We start from the raw sequence: 16658 nt of genomic DNA, 5'->3' as shown, positions 1-16658 counted from the left end.
AATATGGGATGTAAAAGAAAAAAAGATAATTACAATTTTATGAACTTGATTAAATGAAAGGAACAGGAAAAGGATTTTGTAGGTGAAAGGAATTCAATAGGAAATTATGAGTTGTGTTTGGAAAGTGTTTTTAGGTTGAGATGACTGTGGGGCAGAATCATCTTCATGAAGGGGATAGCTAAATCTTTGCAAACTGATGAGATTACCCAAGCAAGAGTGTAATGAAAGAAGAGGATCTAGGATGAAGCCATGGGGGATGTCCACACTTAAGTGGGTGAGACTGATGATTGATCAAAGACACTTAGGACTGATCAAACAGGAAGTAAGAGAATCAGGTGAAAGTAATGTCATAAAAGCCTAGGGAAGGAAAAGCATCCAAAAAGAGGTTGATCAACAGTGATAAAAACTGCAGAGAGATCAAGAAGGCTAACTGATAAATGATTATTGGATTTAGCAATTAAAAGATCATGGAGAATCTCATTTTCAATAGAGTGGAAGGGTCAAAAGACAAACGGTATGATATTATTAAGTAAATATGAGATAAAAGAATGGAGGAAAGTAAGAACAATCCTTTCTGGGAGTTTGGTTATAAGAAAAAAAAAGATAAAGAAAAGCCAGAATCAAGAGAAAGATTTTAAAGGATGGAGAATTGTGGTTGTTGGTTGTTGGGTTTTGGTTGTTGTTGATAATGATATAACAATTATATTCAAAACCATCTATTACTAAGAAATAGAAAGGTAGATCAATAGAAAAGAATAGAATAGAATAGAATAGAATAGAATAGAATAGAATAGAATAGAATAGAATATAGAATAGAATATAGACAGACAATTTGCAGCAGCAAACATGATAATCATGTGTTTGACAAGTGTAAAGGCAAGTCTTTGTCAATAAGAATTAATATTTAATAGTGATAACAATGTGCAAGACACTCAACTGAGCACTATAAATTTTATCTTTCTATCCTTGCAATAATCCTGAAAGGTTGGTGCTATTATTGTCCCCATTTTATACATAAGGAAACTAAGGCAAGCAGTAGTTAAGTGACTTTCTCAAGATCACAGAGCAAATATGTGCTGGAGGTTGAATTTGAACTCAGATTCTTCTAACTCCAGGCTCAGCACTCTATCCATTGTGTAGCCTAATTACCATCAATGAGGATAACTATGTGACCTTGGAAAAGTCACAACCTCCAGACCTTGGTTTACCTACTTGTAAAGTGAGATGAAGTGATATCATTTTTGTCTTCTTTGATAATGAAGGACAAGAACCAACCAATCCTAAACTATTCCAATTCATGGCATACTTCTAGATCTTGTAGTCTCAGGATTATTGCTCTGTGCCTTTCTAATTATACTATCAATGTGGAAATGTCAAGTCTGATTATCCCTGTGAATCAAAATTATAGAAATAATATGTGTGTATTTATCTATATGCACATATATCAATCAATATATAAGCAAAGAGAGAGAGAGAAAGAAAGAAAGAAAGAAAGAAAGAAAGAAAGAAAGAAAGAAAGAAAGAGAAAAAGAACTAAAAACTTAAAGAGTCCCAAAATGTCCCTCTGAAAAACAGAAATATGAAAAACCTGCAACTTTTGGCAATGCCTCCTCCAGAGTCTAACTTTACCATAAAGTTAAAAGTCAAGAAATAGGCTGAAAAATAATCAAACAAAAAGAACCTGATCATGAAAATATACCATGGTGACAGGGAAGATCAAGATACAAGCTCAGAAAAAGATAACAATGTCAAAAAACTACAGGAAAAACCTCAAAGAAAAATTTTGAATTGAAAAATTCCAACAAACATTTCTGGAAGAACTCAAAAAATCTTTTTTGTTTATTTTTTAAATTCTACTTATTCAAAGGAATATTTCCAAACTCATCCTTTTGTGAGTTTTTGAGCTCCATAATTTTCTGCCACCCTCCCTTTCCTCCCTCCATCCCATGGTAGTGAACAATCTTATAAAAGTTGTACATATACAATCATATTTAACATATTTCCATAATAGTAATGTTGTGAAAGAGGAAAGAAAAATCATAAAAGAAATTTTAGAAACTGAACTTAGTATGATTTGCTCTTCATTCAAACTCTATAGTTTTTTCTTCTGGATTTTTATGGCATTTCCCAATACAGGTCTCTCAGAATTGGTCCTTGATCACTGAACTGCTGAGAGAAGCTGTGTCTGCCATAGCTGATCATCTCATAATATTGTTTTAATGTGTATAATATGCTCCTGACTTGTTCACTTCCTTCAGTATCAATTTATGCAAGTCTTTCCAGATTTTTGTAAAGTCTGACTGTTCATGATTTCTTACAGAACAATAGTACTCCATAACTCATTCAGCCACTTTCCAATTGATGGGCATCCCCTCAATTTCAATTTTTTGCCATTACAATAAGAACTGTTATAAATACTTTTGTACGTGTGGGTCTTTTCTCCTTTTTTAATTATGCCTTTGGCATATAAATCTAGTAGTAGTATTGTTGGATCAAAGGGTATGTACATTTTTATTGCTCTTTGAGCATAGTTCCAAATTGCTCTCTAGAATGATTGGATCACATCACTACTCCACCAACAGATCATGTCCCTGTTTTCCCACATCCTCTCCAATGATAATCAGTTTCTTTTTTCTGTCTTCTTAACCAATCTAATAGGTGTTAGTTTGTAGCTCAGAATTGTTTTAATTTACATTTCTCTAATCAATAATGATTTGGATCATTTATTCATATGACTATAGAGAGCTTTAATTTCTTCATCTGAAAATTGCCTGTACAAAATTTTTCAGGGTGTATCAATTGGAGAATGATGTACATTCTTATAAATTTGACTAACTTCTCTAAATATTTTAGAAATGAGTCCTTTATTAGAAACACTAGCTGTGAGAAATTTTTTCCCAACTTTCTGCTTTTCTTCTAATCTTGGCATTGATTTTGTTTTTGCAAAAACTTTAATTTAATGTAATTGAAATTATCCATTTTTCAATTTATAAAACTTTCTCTTTGTCCTTTTTTTCATAAAATTCTCACTGTTCCATAGATCTAACATTATTCCTTGTTCTCCTGTATTCCTTGGTGTCTCCTGTATGCCTAAATTCTGTACCCATTTTGACCATATCTTGGTATAAGGAATGAGATGTTGGTCTATGACTCATTTTTGCCATATTATATTCCAGTTTTCCCAGAAGATTTTGTCAAAGTCTTTGGATTTATCAAAGTAGATTTTTATAGTCTTTTACTACTGTTTCTTTTGTACCTAATCTATTCTACTGATCCATCACCCTATCTTTTAGCCAATATCAGACAATTTTGATGACTGCTACTTTACAATATAGTTTTACATCTGGTACAACTAGGCTACCTTCCTTTGTATTTTTTATTAATTCTCTTGATATTTTTTATCTTTTGTTTTTCCAGATAAATTTTGTTACTATTTTTTTCTAGCTCTAGTTTGATTGGTATGGCACTGAAGAAATAATGTAATTTAGGTAGAATTGCCATTTTTATTATATTAACTCAGCCTACAAATGAGCAGTTGACATTTTCCCAATTGTTTAGATGTGACTTAATTTGTATGAAAAGTGTTTTGTAATTATTTTCATATAGTTTCTGGGTTTGTCTTGGGAGGTAGATTCTTAAATGTTTTCTTTACATGCAATTTCTTTCTATTACTTCCTATTGGGCTTTGTTGGTCATGTATAGAAATGCTGATGATTTATGTGGATTTATTTTATATCATGTTACTTTGCTAAAGTTGTCAATTATTTCAAGTAGGTTTTTAATTGATTGTAGGGTTCTCTAAGCATACCATGAAATCATCTGCAAGGAGTGAGAGCTTTGCTTCGTCATTGTCTAATCTAATTCCTTCAATTTATTTTTCTTTTCTTATTACTAAAGCTAACATTTCTAATACAATATTGAATAAAATTAGCAATAATGGACATCCTTATTTCATACCTTATCTTAATGGGAATCCTTCTAGTTTAACCCCCCCCATTACATATGATTCTTGCTGATGGTTTTAGATTGATACTGCTTATCATTTTAAGGAAAATATTTATTGTTATGATCTCTGATGTTTTTAAGAAAAATGGATGTTGTATTTTGTTAAAAAGCATTTTGAGCATCTACTGAGATAATCATGTGATTTCTCTGAGTTTTGTTATTGATATGATCAATTAGGCTGGTTGTTTCCCTAATATTGAAATATCCTTGCATACCAAGTTTAAATGTTACCTGATCCTAATACATTATCCTAATGATAACTTGCTATGGCCTCTTTCCTGAAAACTTAATTAAAATTTTTGCATGAATATTCATTAAGATGATTGCTCTAGAAGTTTGTTTGTTTTGACTCTTTTTGGCTTAAGTTTCAGCACCACATTGGTTTCATAAAATTTGGTAGAATTCCTTCACCTATTTTTTTAAATAGTTGATATAGAATTGGAATTAATTATTCCTTAAATGTTTGGTAGAATTCACTTGTAAATCCATCTGGCACTGGATATTTTTTCTTAGGGAGTTTATGGCTGGCTTGTTCAATTTCCTTTTGTGAAATGCTATTTTTTTAATATTTTATTTCCTTTTCTGTCAATCTGGGCAGATGATATTTTTGTAATCAATTTCATTTATGTGGCAAATTTTTTGGTATACAGTTGGGCAAAATTGTTTCAAATTACTACTTTAATTTCCTCCAGATAGGTGATCAATTAACTCTTGCTATTTTTGAAACTAGTAACTGAGTTTACTTCTTTCTTTTTTAAATTAGATTAACCAAAGATTTATCTATTTTATTTGTTTTTTTTCATATAATCAATTCTTAGTTTTATTTATTAGGTCAGCAGTTTTCTTACTTTTGACTTTATTAATTTCTCCTTTTATTTTCAGAATTTCTAATTTAGTATTTAATTGGGGATTTTTAATTTGTTCTTTTTCTAGTGTTTTTACTTGAATATCTAATTCATTGTTCTCTTTTTCTATTTTATTCATGTATTTAGAGATATAAAATTTCCCCTAACAAATTTTGATATGTGTCTCACCATTGATAATGTTTTGGATGAAAGTGTTGATTATTTCTATGATTTACCATTTGATACACTCATTCTTCAAAAATACACTATTTAGTCCCCAATTAATTTTTATTTTAGTTTTCTGTGGCCTTTTATTACATATATTTTTATTGAATCATGATCTGGAAAGGATGCACTTAATATTTCTGCCTTTCTGCATTTGATTTTGACATGTTTATGCCCTAATACATGATAATTTTTTGTGCCTGTGCCATGTACCACAGAGAAGAAGGTATCTTCCTTTCTATTACCATTAAAGTTTCTTCAAAGGCCCACCTTATCAAACTTTTCTAAAATTCTATTCACCTTCTTAAGTCCTTTCTTACTTATTTTGAGATTAGATTTATCTAATTCTGACAAAGGGAGGTTGAGTGAAGTTTTGCTGTCTATCTTCCCATGATTCATTTAGCTTCTTATCTATGAATTTGGATTCTATACCACTTGGTGCATATATATTGGTTTAAATTCGATATTACTTCAAAAATCTATGTCACCTTTTAAGAATATGTAGTTTCCTTTCTTAGCCCTTTTAATTAGATCTACTTTTGCCCTTTCTTTGTTTGAGGTCAGGTTTAGTATTCCTGCTTTTTTACTTCAGATGAAGCATAATATAGTCTCTTCTGTTCAAACCTTTTTACCTCTACTTGTGTGTATACACACAATGAGTTTCTTGTAAACTACACATATTGTAGGATTCTTATTTTTAATCCACTACACTTTTTTCTTTTATTTTATGGGAGAATTAATCCCATTTGCATTCACAATAATGATTACTAATTCTATATTTCTCTCCATCCTATCTTCCCCCTATTTATATGTTTCTCTTTTTTTCTTTTTTTTTTTAAGGTTTTTGCAAGGCAAATGGGGTTAAGTGGCTTGCCCAAGGCCACACAGCTAGGTAATTACTAAGGTAATTACTAGGTAATTACTAAGTGTCTGAGACCGGATTTGAACCCTGACTCCAAGGCCGATGCTTTATCCACTAGCTACCTAGCCGCCCCTATATGTTTCTCTATCCTTTCCCTTTTTCTCTACTCACCAATGTTTTACTTCTTACTGTTGTCTCCCTCATTATTCCCTTTTTTTCTTTCCCCTCCTACTTCCCTGTAGAGTAGGATAACTTTCTAAACCCAAGAGGGAATGTATGCTATTATTTCTTTGATTCAAATATGTTGACAGTAAGATTTACTCAATGATCACCCCCTCCTTCTTTCCTTCTACTATAATATGTCCTTTCTGTCTCTTCATGTGCTGTTATCATCTAATGGCTTTGCCATCTCCTAATATAATTCTTTTTTCATGTCTTCATTTTTTATACCTGTCATATATACACCCTCATCAAAATATACTCCTTTAAACTATCCTGATAGAAGCACAATTCTCAAGAACCATAAATATCATCCCATCATAATCATCACATTATACCCATATACTCTGTCCAAATAAACTTCCTCCAGTTGTTCAGAAGAAATACAAGTCTCATGAACTAAAGTACCACTAATCATGATCATTTTATACCCATACCTCCTGTCTCACTATATTCCTTTCAACTGTCCTAAAAGAAATACAACTCTTAAGAGTTAACAAGCATTGTCTTCCCATATAGAGATATAGGCAAATTAGTCTTATTGACTAATATTTTTCTTTCCATTTACCTTTTTATGTATCTCTTGTATATTGTATTTGAAGATCAAATTTCCTGTTCATTTCTTGTCTTTATATTAGATCAGTTGGAAAGGCTTTTATTTCATTGAAAACCCGCCTTTTCACCAGAAAGACTATGCTGAATATTGCAGAATAATGGATTCTTGAGTCACAGTCCAAACTTCCTTGCTCTCCAGAATATCATATTCCAGACCCTCCAATCCTTTAATGAAGTCCCATGTAATCTTGACTGTGACTCCCTGATATGTAAATTGTTTCTTCTTGGCTGCATGTAGTATTTACTTCATTTGCTGAAAATTCTGAAATTTGGATACAATATTCCTTAAAGTTTTTATTTTGGGATCTCTTTCTGGAGGGGATCATTAATAAATTCTTTCAAGGACTATTTTATCTTCATGTTCTAGAATATCAGGAGTGTTTTTCATGATAATTTCCTGCAAAATATTATCCAGGCTATTTCGTTGATTGCTGCTTTCAGGTAAATCAATAATTCATAAATTATCTCTTCTGTGTCTATTTTCCAGGGCAGTAATTTTTCCTAAGAAGTACTATATATTTTATTTAGTTTTTCTATCTTTTGGTTTTATTTAATGGAATTGTGGTATCTCATAGAGCCAGTAGTTTCCATTTGTCTGATTTTTAGGGTTTTATTTTCTTGAATTAGTTTTTGTGTTTCCTTTTGCAGTTGTTTAATTTTATCTTTAGAAGAATAGTTTTACTTTTCCAGGTGGCTGATTTTACTTTTTCCATGAGTTGTCTCTTTTTCTAGTTGATCAATTTTACTTTTTGGTGAGTTGTTTTCCTTTTTTCAGTTCATCAATTTTCCTTTTAAAGTGTTCCTTTTTCTAATAGGTCATTTTTGCTTTTAAAGGAGTTGATTTCTTTTTTGCATTTGGAAAATTTAGTTTTAAAGATGTTGTTTTCTTCGGTAATTTTTTTATAAATTCTCCTGCATGACTCTCATTTCATTTCTCAAGTTTCTTACCCTTTCTTTTTGCTTTTTTAAGTCTTTTTTGAGCTCTACCAAGTGGCCTTTTGGGATGTGAGATCAGTTCATAAATCCCTTTGAAGCTTCATCTGTCAGCATTTTGTCAATGCTTCTATTTTTATCTTTCCTATCAGAATAGCAGCTTTCTACATTAGCACTCTTTGTTTTTTTACTCATTTTGATAGTTGTCCCAAGCTTTTTTGTGCTAGAGGGTGGGGGCTGGTCCCTGGCTTTCCTCTCTGGTATCTCAGGTGCTCACAGTTTGTTCCCTGCTTTAGGGTAGACCAGTTTGCTATACTACTGTCCCTGGGCTCTAACTTTGCCTCCCAAGCTGGGGTTGAATCCTTCCCTACTGATCTGTGGAGCTAGGACCTTAACTGTACAGTGACTAAGAATCTCCAAATAGCTTCTTGACTCTTCCACTCCCATTTTACTCACATGAGACAGATCTTCTTCATGATATTTTGAGCTGAGAACTTATTTCCCTCTAGTTTTATTAAGTTCTGTCCCTTTAAGGTATGTTTAGAGGCTTTATTTAAAATTGTTCTGGGAAAAACTCTAACAGCTTCCTAGCTCCACCTTCAAAGCCTTCAATTTAAAAAAACTCAAATAAGAAGGGAGAGGAAAAATTAAAGAAAGAAAAAAGAGTGATAAAATAAAATTATAAAATTTGGTTTGTACCATACTGAGATCAGGATTACCATTCCTGCTTCTTTTCAAATGATCTAATATAAAGACAAGAATTGAACAGGAAATTTGATCTTCAAATACAATATACAAGAGATACATAAAAAGGTAAATGGAGGGGCAGCTAGGTGATGCAGTGGATAAAGCACTGGCCCTGGAGTCAGGAGTACCTGGGTTCAAATCCGGTCTCAGACATTTAATAATTACTTAGCTGTGTGGCCTTGGGCAAGCCACTTAAACCCATTTGCCTTGCAAAAACCTAAAAAAAGGTAAATGGAAAGAAAAATATTAGTCAATAAGACTAATTTGTCTATATATCTTTCTATATATGGGAGGAAAATGCTTGTTAACTCTTAAGGTTGGTAAAAAAGGCACAAAAAAATTCTAAAGAAAATCACAACTTAAAAATAGAATCTGCCAATTGGTAAAAGAAACACAAAAATTCAATGAAGAGAAGAATCCTTAAAAAGCAGAATTGACTAAACAGCAAAGGATATACACAGGCTCAATGAAGAAAATGATTCCTAAAAATTATAATTATCCAAGTAGACACTATTGACTTCAAGAGACTTTAAGAAATAAAACAAAGTCAAAACAATCAAAAATGGAAGAAAATATAAAATTTATTTGGAACAACAACTGACTTGGAAAATGGAAAGTGCAGAAATAAATTAAGAACTACTGAACCACCTGAAAGTAATGATCAATGTAATAAACTAGACCTCATATTTCAAAAAAATAGCAAGAAGAATGCCCTGATATCCCAGAATTAGAGGACAAAATAGAAATTGAAAGAACCCACCAATTACCACCTGAAAGAACAACCAAAATGAATATTCTCAAGAATACTAGAGTCAAATCCCAAAGTTCTCAAGACAAAAACAAAACACTTCAAACTGCTAGAAAGAAAGAAAATAAATATCATAGAATCACAAGCAGAATCACATAAAATTTATAGATTGCATGTTAAAAAAAAGCAGAAGTTTTAGAATATGGTATTCCAGAGGCAAGAAAGAACCAACAAAACTGAGCATTCTTCAAGAGGAAAAAATATATCTCTAATAAAATATGAGTTTCAAATATTCCTAATGAAAGACAAACAACGGAAAATTTAACATAAGAAATACAACTTAAGCAAAGAAAAAAGTAAACATGAAAGAGGAATCATGAGGATCTCAATAAGGATAAACTGTTTATATTTCTATATGAGAAGATGATAATTGAAACTCCTAAGAACTTATTAGGGCAGTTAGAAGAAGTATGCATTGAAAGAGAACACATATATGAGTTAACTATGATGAAATAATCTAAAAAAATGAAGGATTGATTAAACGAGATGCACTGAGAGAAAGAGGAGGAATAAAAAGAATGGACATTATCTCATATAAAAGATAAAAGAACAGGAAAGAGAGTAAAGGAAAAGGTGTAAAAAGAAAGGAAAATGGAGGAACACTTGAATATCATTCATATTGGAATTGGTTCAAAGAGCAAATAATATACACACTCAATGGGAAAAGAAAGTTATCGTACCCCAATAGGAAAGTAGGAGAGAAAGGTAAAAAAGAGAAGAGAGGGTGGGGTGAAATAAGGGAGGGTAGATTAAGGGAGATAGTAGTCATAATCAAAACAGTTTTGAGAAGGAACAAATCAAAAAGAGATAGAAGAGTAAGGAGGGGAAAAATATATACAACTAGTAATCATCATTGTGGATGTGAATAAGATGAACTCATGCATAAAACAGAAGTTTATAGCAGAATGGATTAGAAACAAGTAAGGAACAATATGTTATTTACAAAACATGCACTTGAAACAAAGAGATACACACAAAGTTAAAATAAGAGGTTTCAAGTGAAGTTAAAAAAACTAGAATAGCAGTAATGATCTCAAAAAGAAGCAAAACTAAAAATCAACCTAATTGAAAGTAATAAGAAGATCAACTACATTTTATTAAAATGTACCATAGACAATGAAGTAGCATCAATACCAAATATTCACTAAACTGTATAGCATCCAAATTCTAAAAGGAAAAGTTAAATGAATTAAAGGAATAAATAGTAAAACTAATCACTTCGACTTTTTCAAACCTTAACAAATCTAACCATAAAACCAAAAAGAAAGAAGTTACAAAAATGAATAAGTATTAGAAAAGTTAGCTGAAATAGACCTCTAGAGAAAATTTAATGGAAATAGAAAGGAATATATATTTTTCTCAGTGATACATGGCACTTACAAAAAAATTGAAATGTATTAGAAGATTAAAAAACTCAAAACCTAAAGCAAAAATACAGAAATATTAAATGCATCCTATTCTGACCAAAAGGCAATAAAAATTACATTCATTGAAGAGCCACTGAAATGTAGAATAGTGAAAAGTAAATGATCTAAACTTAAAGAATTAGGGAATCAAAAAAATCATAGAAACAGTATATAATTTCATTAAAGAGAATGACAACAATGATACAACATTCTAAACTTTGTGGAATGCAAGTCAATACTTAGGGGGAAATTTATTTTTCTAAATTCTTACATCAATAAAAATAGAGAAAGGATAACTCAATGGATTGCGTGTGCAACTAAAAATAATAAAAAACGAACAAATTAAAAATTTCCAATTAAATACCAAATTGAAAAACCTGTTGATGAAAGGAGAGCTCAATAAAACTGAAAGTTATAAAAGGAACTGAAGTATTAAATAAAACTAGGAGCTGGTTTTATGAAAAATAAAATAGAAAAATAATTAGTTAATTTTAAATATTAATAAAGAAAACCAACTTACTAGTATCAAAAATGAAAAAAGGTGAAAGCCCTACCAATAAAGATGAAAATTACAACAATTGCCAGGAACTTTATTGTTCTATGTCATATCAACAAATCTGAGACTCTTTGAAATGGATAAATATTTAACAAAAAATACAAATTGTCAGGATTAATGAAAGAAAAAAAGAGAAAATTTAAATAACCCTGTCTTAGAAAAAGAAATTGAAAAAATTATGAGTTCCATGATTAAAAAAATAAAACTCCTCAAGATCAGATGGACCCATAACTAAAATCTCAAGTTTTGTCCTTCATTCTAGAAGATTAAAACATCAGGTTGGTGATACCATAAGCACATGAATTGGATTTGAATGGGGGGGAGGGTGCTAAGTCATCAGACTCTCGCCTCCAGAATCTTCTCTGTCCAGTAATCAGATATGAATCAGGAGGACGGGAGATGGCCCTGGATGTGAGGAAATTAGGGTTAAGTGACTTATCCCCAATCACACAGCTAGCAACCTTCAAGTGTACAATGGTGGATTCAAACTCCTGTCCTCCAGACTCTAAGACCAATGCTCTATCCCCTGCACCACCTGGCTGCCCAACTAAAATCTAAAAAGCATTAAAAGAATAATTAATTCTAATTTGACTATTTGGGAAAATAAGCAAAGGAGTCCTACCAAATTTCTTTCCTTTTTTTGCAAATTTCTTTTCTGACACAAATATGGTGCTAATACTTAAATCAAGAAGAGCAGAAGCAGAGAAAGAAAACTATAGACCAATTTCCCCAATGAATTTTAATACAAAATTTGAAATAAAATAGCAAAGCAATTACAGCAATATATCACAAAGATCATACAGTATGACCAGGTAGAACAAGGAATCCAGTACTGACTAGTTCAACTTGAGGAAAACTTGCTACAAAATTGACCATATAAATGAAAATAAAACAAAAATTATATGACAATCTCAATAGATTCAGAAAAAGCTTTTGTCAAAATACAACATTGTTGTTAAAAAAACACTAAAAAGTATTTGAATAAATGACTTTTTTCATTGAAATGATAAAATCATCATCTGTAATGGGAATGAGGTGAAAGTCTTCTATATAAGATCAGGGATAAAACAAAGATGTCCATTATCACCACTATTACTAAATATTTTATTTCAAATGTTATCTATTTTAATAAGACAAAAAAATAAAATTGAAGGAATTAAAATAGGTAATGCTGAAGAAAAAATTATCTTTGAAGTCAATACAATGGTATACTTAGAAAATCCTAGAAAATCAATTAAAAAACTCAATGAAGCAATTAACTAGCAAAGCTGCAGGATAGAAAATAAATCTATATAAATTATCGGCATTTACCTACATATTACCACAAAGTCCAGCAGGAAGAGTTGAAAGAAAAATTCCATTTAAATAACTTTAGACAATATAAACTATTAAGAGTCTACCAGTCAAGATAAACCTAGGAATGATATAAACACAATTACAAAAGACTTTCTACACAAATAAAGACAAATCTAAACATTGGGAGAAATATTACATTGCTCTTAGGTAAATTGAGCCATTATAATGAAAATGACAATTCTACCCAAATTAATGCTCTTATTCAATCAAATTATCAAAGAACAGAAAAGACTAAAATAAAATTTTAGAACAAAAAAGTCAAGAATATCAAAGGAATCAATGGGAAAAATGTGAAGGAAGAGGGTACCGGATTGCAAAGTATATAACAAAGGAATAAACATCAAAGCAATCCTGTAGTTGGTAAGAAACAGAATGGAATATCAGTGAAATAGATAAGTAGTAGTAAATATATATATATATATATGTATATATATACATATATATATATACAGAGAGAGAGTAGAAAATATAGATGGATGGACAGATAGATAGATAGATAGATAGATAGATAGATAGATAGATAGATAGATAGATAGATAGTAGTAATTCACCATAATAATAATAATCTTCTTGTTAATTTGTTCAGTCACTACCTCCTGATGCAAAATAGAGTGAATAGAACCAGAAGATCATTACAGACAGCAACAAAATAAAGTATGATGTTCAACCATGAGTGACTTAGGTCTTCTCAGCAATACAATAATCCAAGATAATTTCTAAAGGATCATAGTGAAAAATGCTATCTTTAGAGAAAGAAAGTCTAAATACAAATTGATGCATAATTTTTTCACTTTGTTTTTCTTTCTTTTTTGGTAATTGATTTGACATAGAACTCCAAGTAAAAGGAAGAGTCAAAGATAAATTTGAGAATAGGATAAGATTTCAAATTAAAACTATGATAGTGGGTGCATTAACTGTAGGTTTCACTTTATCTTAAAGAAAAATTTCAGGTTTGTTATCTATCAATAATTATAGAAAATTTAGAAAAGAGAAATACAGGTACTTTTCCCAAACTCTGTTTATTTTTAATCAGAAGTTTTCCCCAAAAAATGTATTTTAAAAGTGCCAGGTTTGAAGTGTCATAAATCTGGATTTAAACCAACATATTTTAAGTGCTTAATTACAGCATTTTGGATAAATTTCTGTCACAAAATAACAATCCATCTCCCATGTATTTCTTTACTGCAGATAGCTAAAGATGAAGACAGAGAACTGGACTCAGGTAACAGAATTTATACTTTTGGGTTTCCCTAAGAACTGGACCCTGCAGCTGTTGCTGTTCCTGGGGCTTCTAGTGACATATGTGGTGACAGTCATGGGGAACTTGGTCATCATCATTCTCAGTTGGTCTGACCAGCGCCTGCATACCCAGATGTACTTCTTCCTGAGAAATTTGTCCCTGTTGGAGCTGATGATGGTTTCGGTTGTAGTTCCTAAGATGCTAGTCAGTATTCTCACTAAAGATTATACGATCTCCTTTTCTGCCTGCATTGTACAGTCCTATTTCTACTTCCTCCTAGGCACTACTGACTTCTTCCTCTTATCGGTCATGTCCCTGGACCGTTATCTGGCCATATGCCGTCCATTACACTATGAGACATTGATGAGTGGTACCATCTGTGTCTGACTAGTGTTGGCATCCTGGCTTGGTGGAGTTCTCTGGACACTTTGCCCCACTATCCTTATGGCTAATCTGCCTTTCTGTGGCCCAAATGGCATTGACCACTTCTTTTGCGATAGCTGGCCACTTATGGGGCTCTCCTGTGGGGATACCCAACTTCTTGAGTTGGTGGCTTTTCTGCTTTCCACAGCATTACTACTGGGTTCATTGATAATGACCTCTAGCTCCTATGCTTTTATTCTTGCCACTGTCTTTCGTACCCCAAAAGCCTCTGATCGGAAGAAAGCTTTTTCTACCTGTGCATCACACCTCACTGTTGTGGTCATATACTATGGCAGCTCCATGTTCCTTTATGTCCGAACATCAGAGGCTCAGTCCATGCTCCTTAATAAGGCAGTCTCTGCCCTGAGCTGTATCATCTCCCCACTCCTTAATCCATTCATCTTTAGCCTCCGAAATGACAAAGTGAAGCAAGCCTTATATGATGCCATAAGATGCCACAAACCCATAAGCACAAAATTATGAAGACACTAATAAAGGGAAGAGGTTATCTTTGTGGGTAAGAAGATGAGCGTTCCAATGTATCTCTGGAAGTCAAACAAGGGTCTATATAACTATGCTACAGTAAAGGCTGTTGGTAATATAGGAGCTATCAACTTTATACTAGAAGGATTGTAGAATAGTATAATGGAAAGAGTGCTGAACTTGAATTAAGAAAACTTAGAACTTGGTTTTGATTCTCAATCCTTAGTTGCTTTAAGATCTATGACAAATCATCTCCCTTCTCTGGACATTGTGGGAAAGTTCCATTCTGAATATCAGATTTTCATTCTATAACATATTTGTCAGACTCACAAGTATGGCTATCAGAGAAATCAGGAACCATTCTGTGATTCAGTTGTCCCATTTGTGAAATGAGAAGAATAACTTATAGGAAGCTTATATTTTCTCCTAAAAGGAAGTCATTGTGGAGTAGTTAAAAATGTACTGGATACTGCATCAGAAAGACAGTGCCATTTCTGTCTCTGGGAAAGTCATTTGATTTCTTGAACCCTGTGCTTTCTCATTAATAAAATAGTGATCAAAGACGTGTAATGCTGATGTCAGTTACTTTGAGCCTGAAATAAGAAAATGTGTGTGAAGTGTTTGCAAATCTTACAAACTCTTAAGAAGAAAGGACAGTTTGTTTATTTTATTTCCCAATTTGCAGCTCAGTGCCTTTTATATAGTAAGTACTTAAATGTTTGCTGGATTTAATAAATTTGTTAGGAATCATGATGAACTGAAGTTTTTAAGTCTGAGGATATGAATGAAAGGAGGAGAAGATGAGGAAAGGACAAAGGGAGAAAGAGGAAAGAGAAAAAAAGAGGGAAAGAAGGAAGGAAGGGAGGGAGGTTGGTAGGAAAAAGGAGAAAGGAAGAAAGGAGGAAAGAAGGAAGGAAAGAAAGAAGCAGAGAAGGAAAGAGGGAAGGAGGGAAGAAAGAAGGAAAAAGGGAAGGAAAGGAGAGGAAGAAATGACAGGAGGGAGGGATGCAGGAAGGGAAGAAAAAAGTTCATTTTTTAAGCACTTAACACATTGAACTCTATTCTAAACATTGTAAGTAAATATGTAAAAAGTGAGGCAGGCCCTGCCTACAAGAACTTATATTATAATGAAGAAAGACAATACATTTAGGAGGGGAGTGGTCAGAAGTTGATTAGACCAGAGAATTCACAAGGGTGGTGACTAGAACCATAAGATAAACAACTGAAATCCTTTTCTAAAAGTAATGGTATTATTGATTTATTGTGCTCTAAGCAATAGACTGAAATATGGAGTTCATATATATGACAGCAAAGTACACACAGTAAGATGACCTGGAAAAACAGATGGATGGAATTTTAAATACCCTCTTGGAGACAGCTACTGGGCTATATAAGTTTTTACTCACCCAGTCTCTAAGCAAAATAACTTAGACACATGAAGAGAATTTTAAACCTGAGTGAATTAACTCTCTTAGAGACTACCAAACAGATTCTGCAAGTTCAGTAATGACAATGAAATAATGATCCAGTTGGGGAAAAAAATTACCCAGAAACTGTTAGTGTAGCCCTTTGAGGTTCATGGGTCCTTCATATGGCCAAAAAAACCATAGTTAATGAATATCTCCCACTACCAGCAATTGCCTCTTCCATGAATGTTATAGAACAAATCCTCAGATTCAAAGGTTGAAAACAAAAATTTACTATAAAACACCACAATCAAAAAAGTAGCAAATCATTCATGCCAATCAAATTTACCAACTCCCAAACCTTCAAAGATGGCTGCAAGCACACACACCTATTTATAAGCCCTATATCCTCAACATAATAGGATGAAATAAAGGGATATATAATCATTCACTGGGATACAGTTTATAACAGGTTTTGCCTTTTTAATGTCCTTCACCCTTGACCCACTAGAATAGAGAGCACTAGCAA

The 16658-nt window shown here is 32.2% G+C and overlaps 1 pseudogene; it reads left to right on the top strand.

Annotated features, from left to right (window-relative positions):
- The first annotated feature begins 13775 nt into the window (after positions 1-13775).
- LOC141522301 (olfactory receptor 6T1-like) lies at positions 13776-14723 on the top strand (annotated as a pseudogene).
- The last annotated feature ends 1935 nt before the right edge of the window (positions 14724-16658 follow it).

Source organism: Macrotis lagotis, chromosome 1 (genome assembly GCF_037893015.1).
Source record: "Macrotis lagotis isolate mMagLag1 chromosome 1, bilby.v1.9.chrom.fasta, whole genome shotgun sequence".
NCBI classification, from domain to species: domain Eukaryota; kingdom Metazoa; phylum Chordata; class Mammalia; order Peramelemorphia; family Peramelidae; genus Macrotis; species Macrotis lagotis.
Note: the sequence above shows the minus strand (reverse complement) of the source record. Positions and strands in the feature narration are given on the sequence as shown.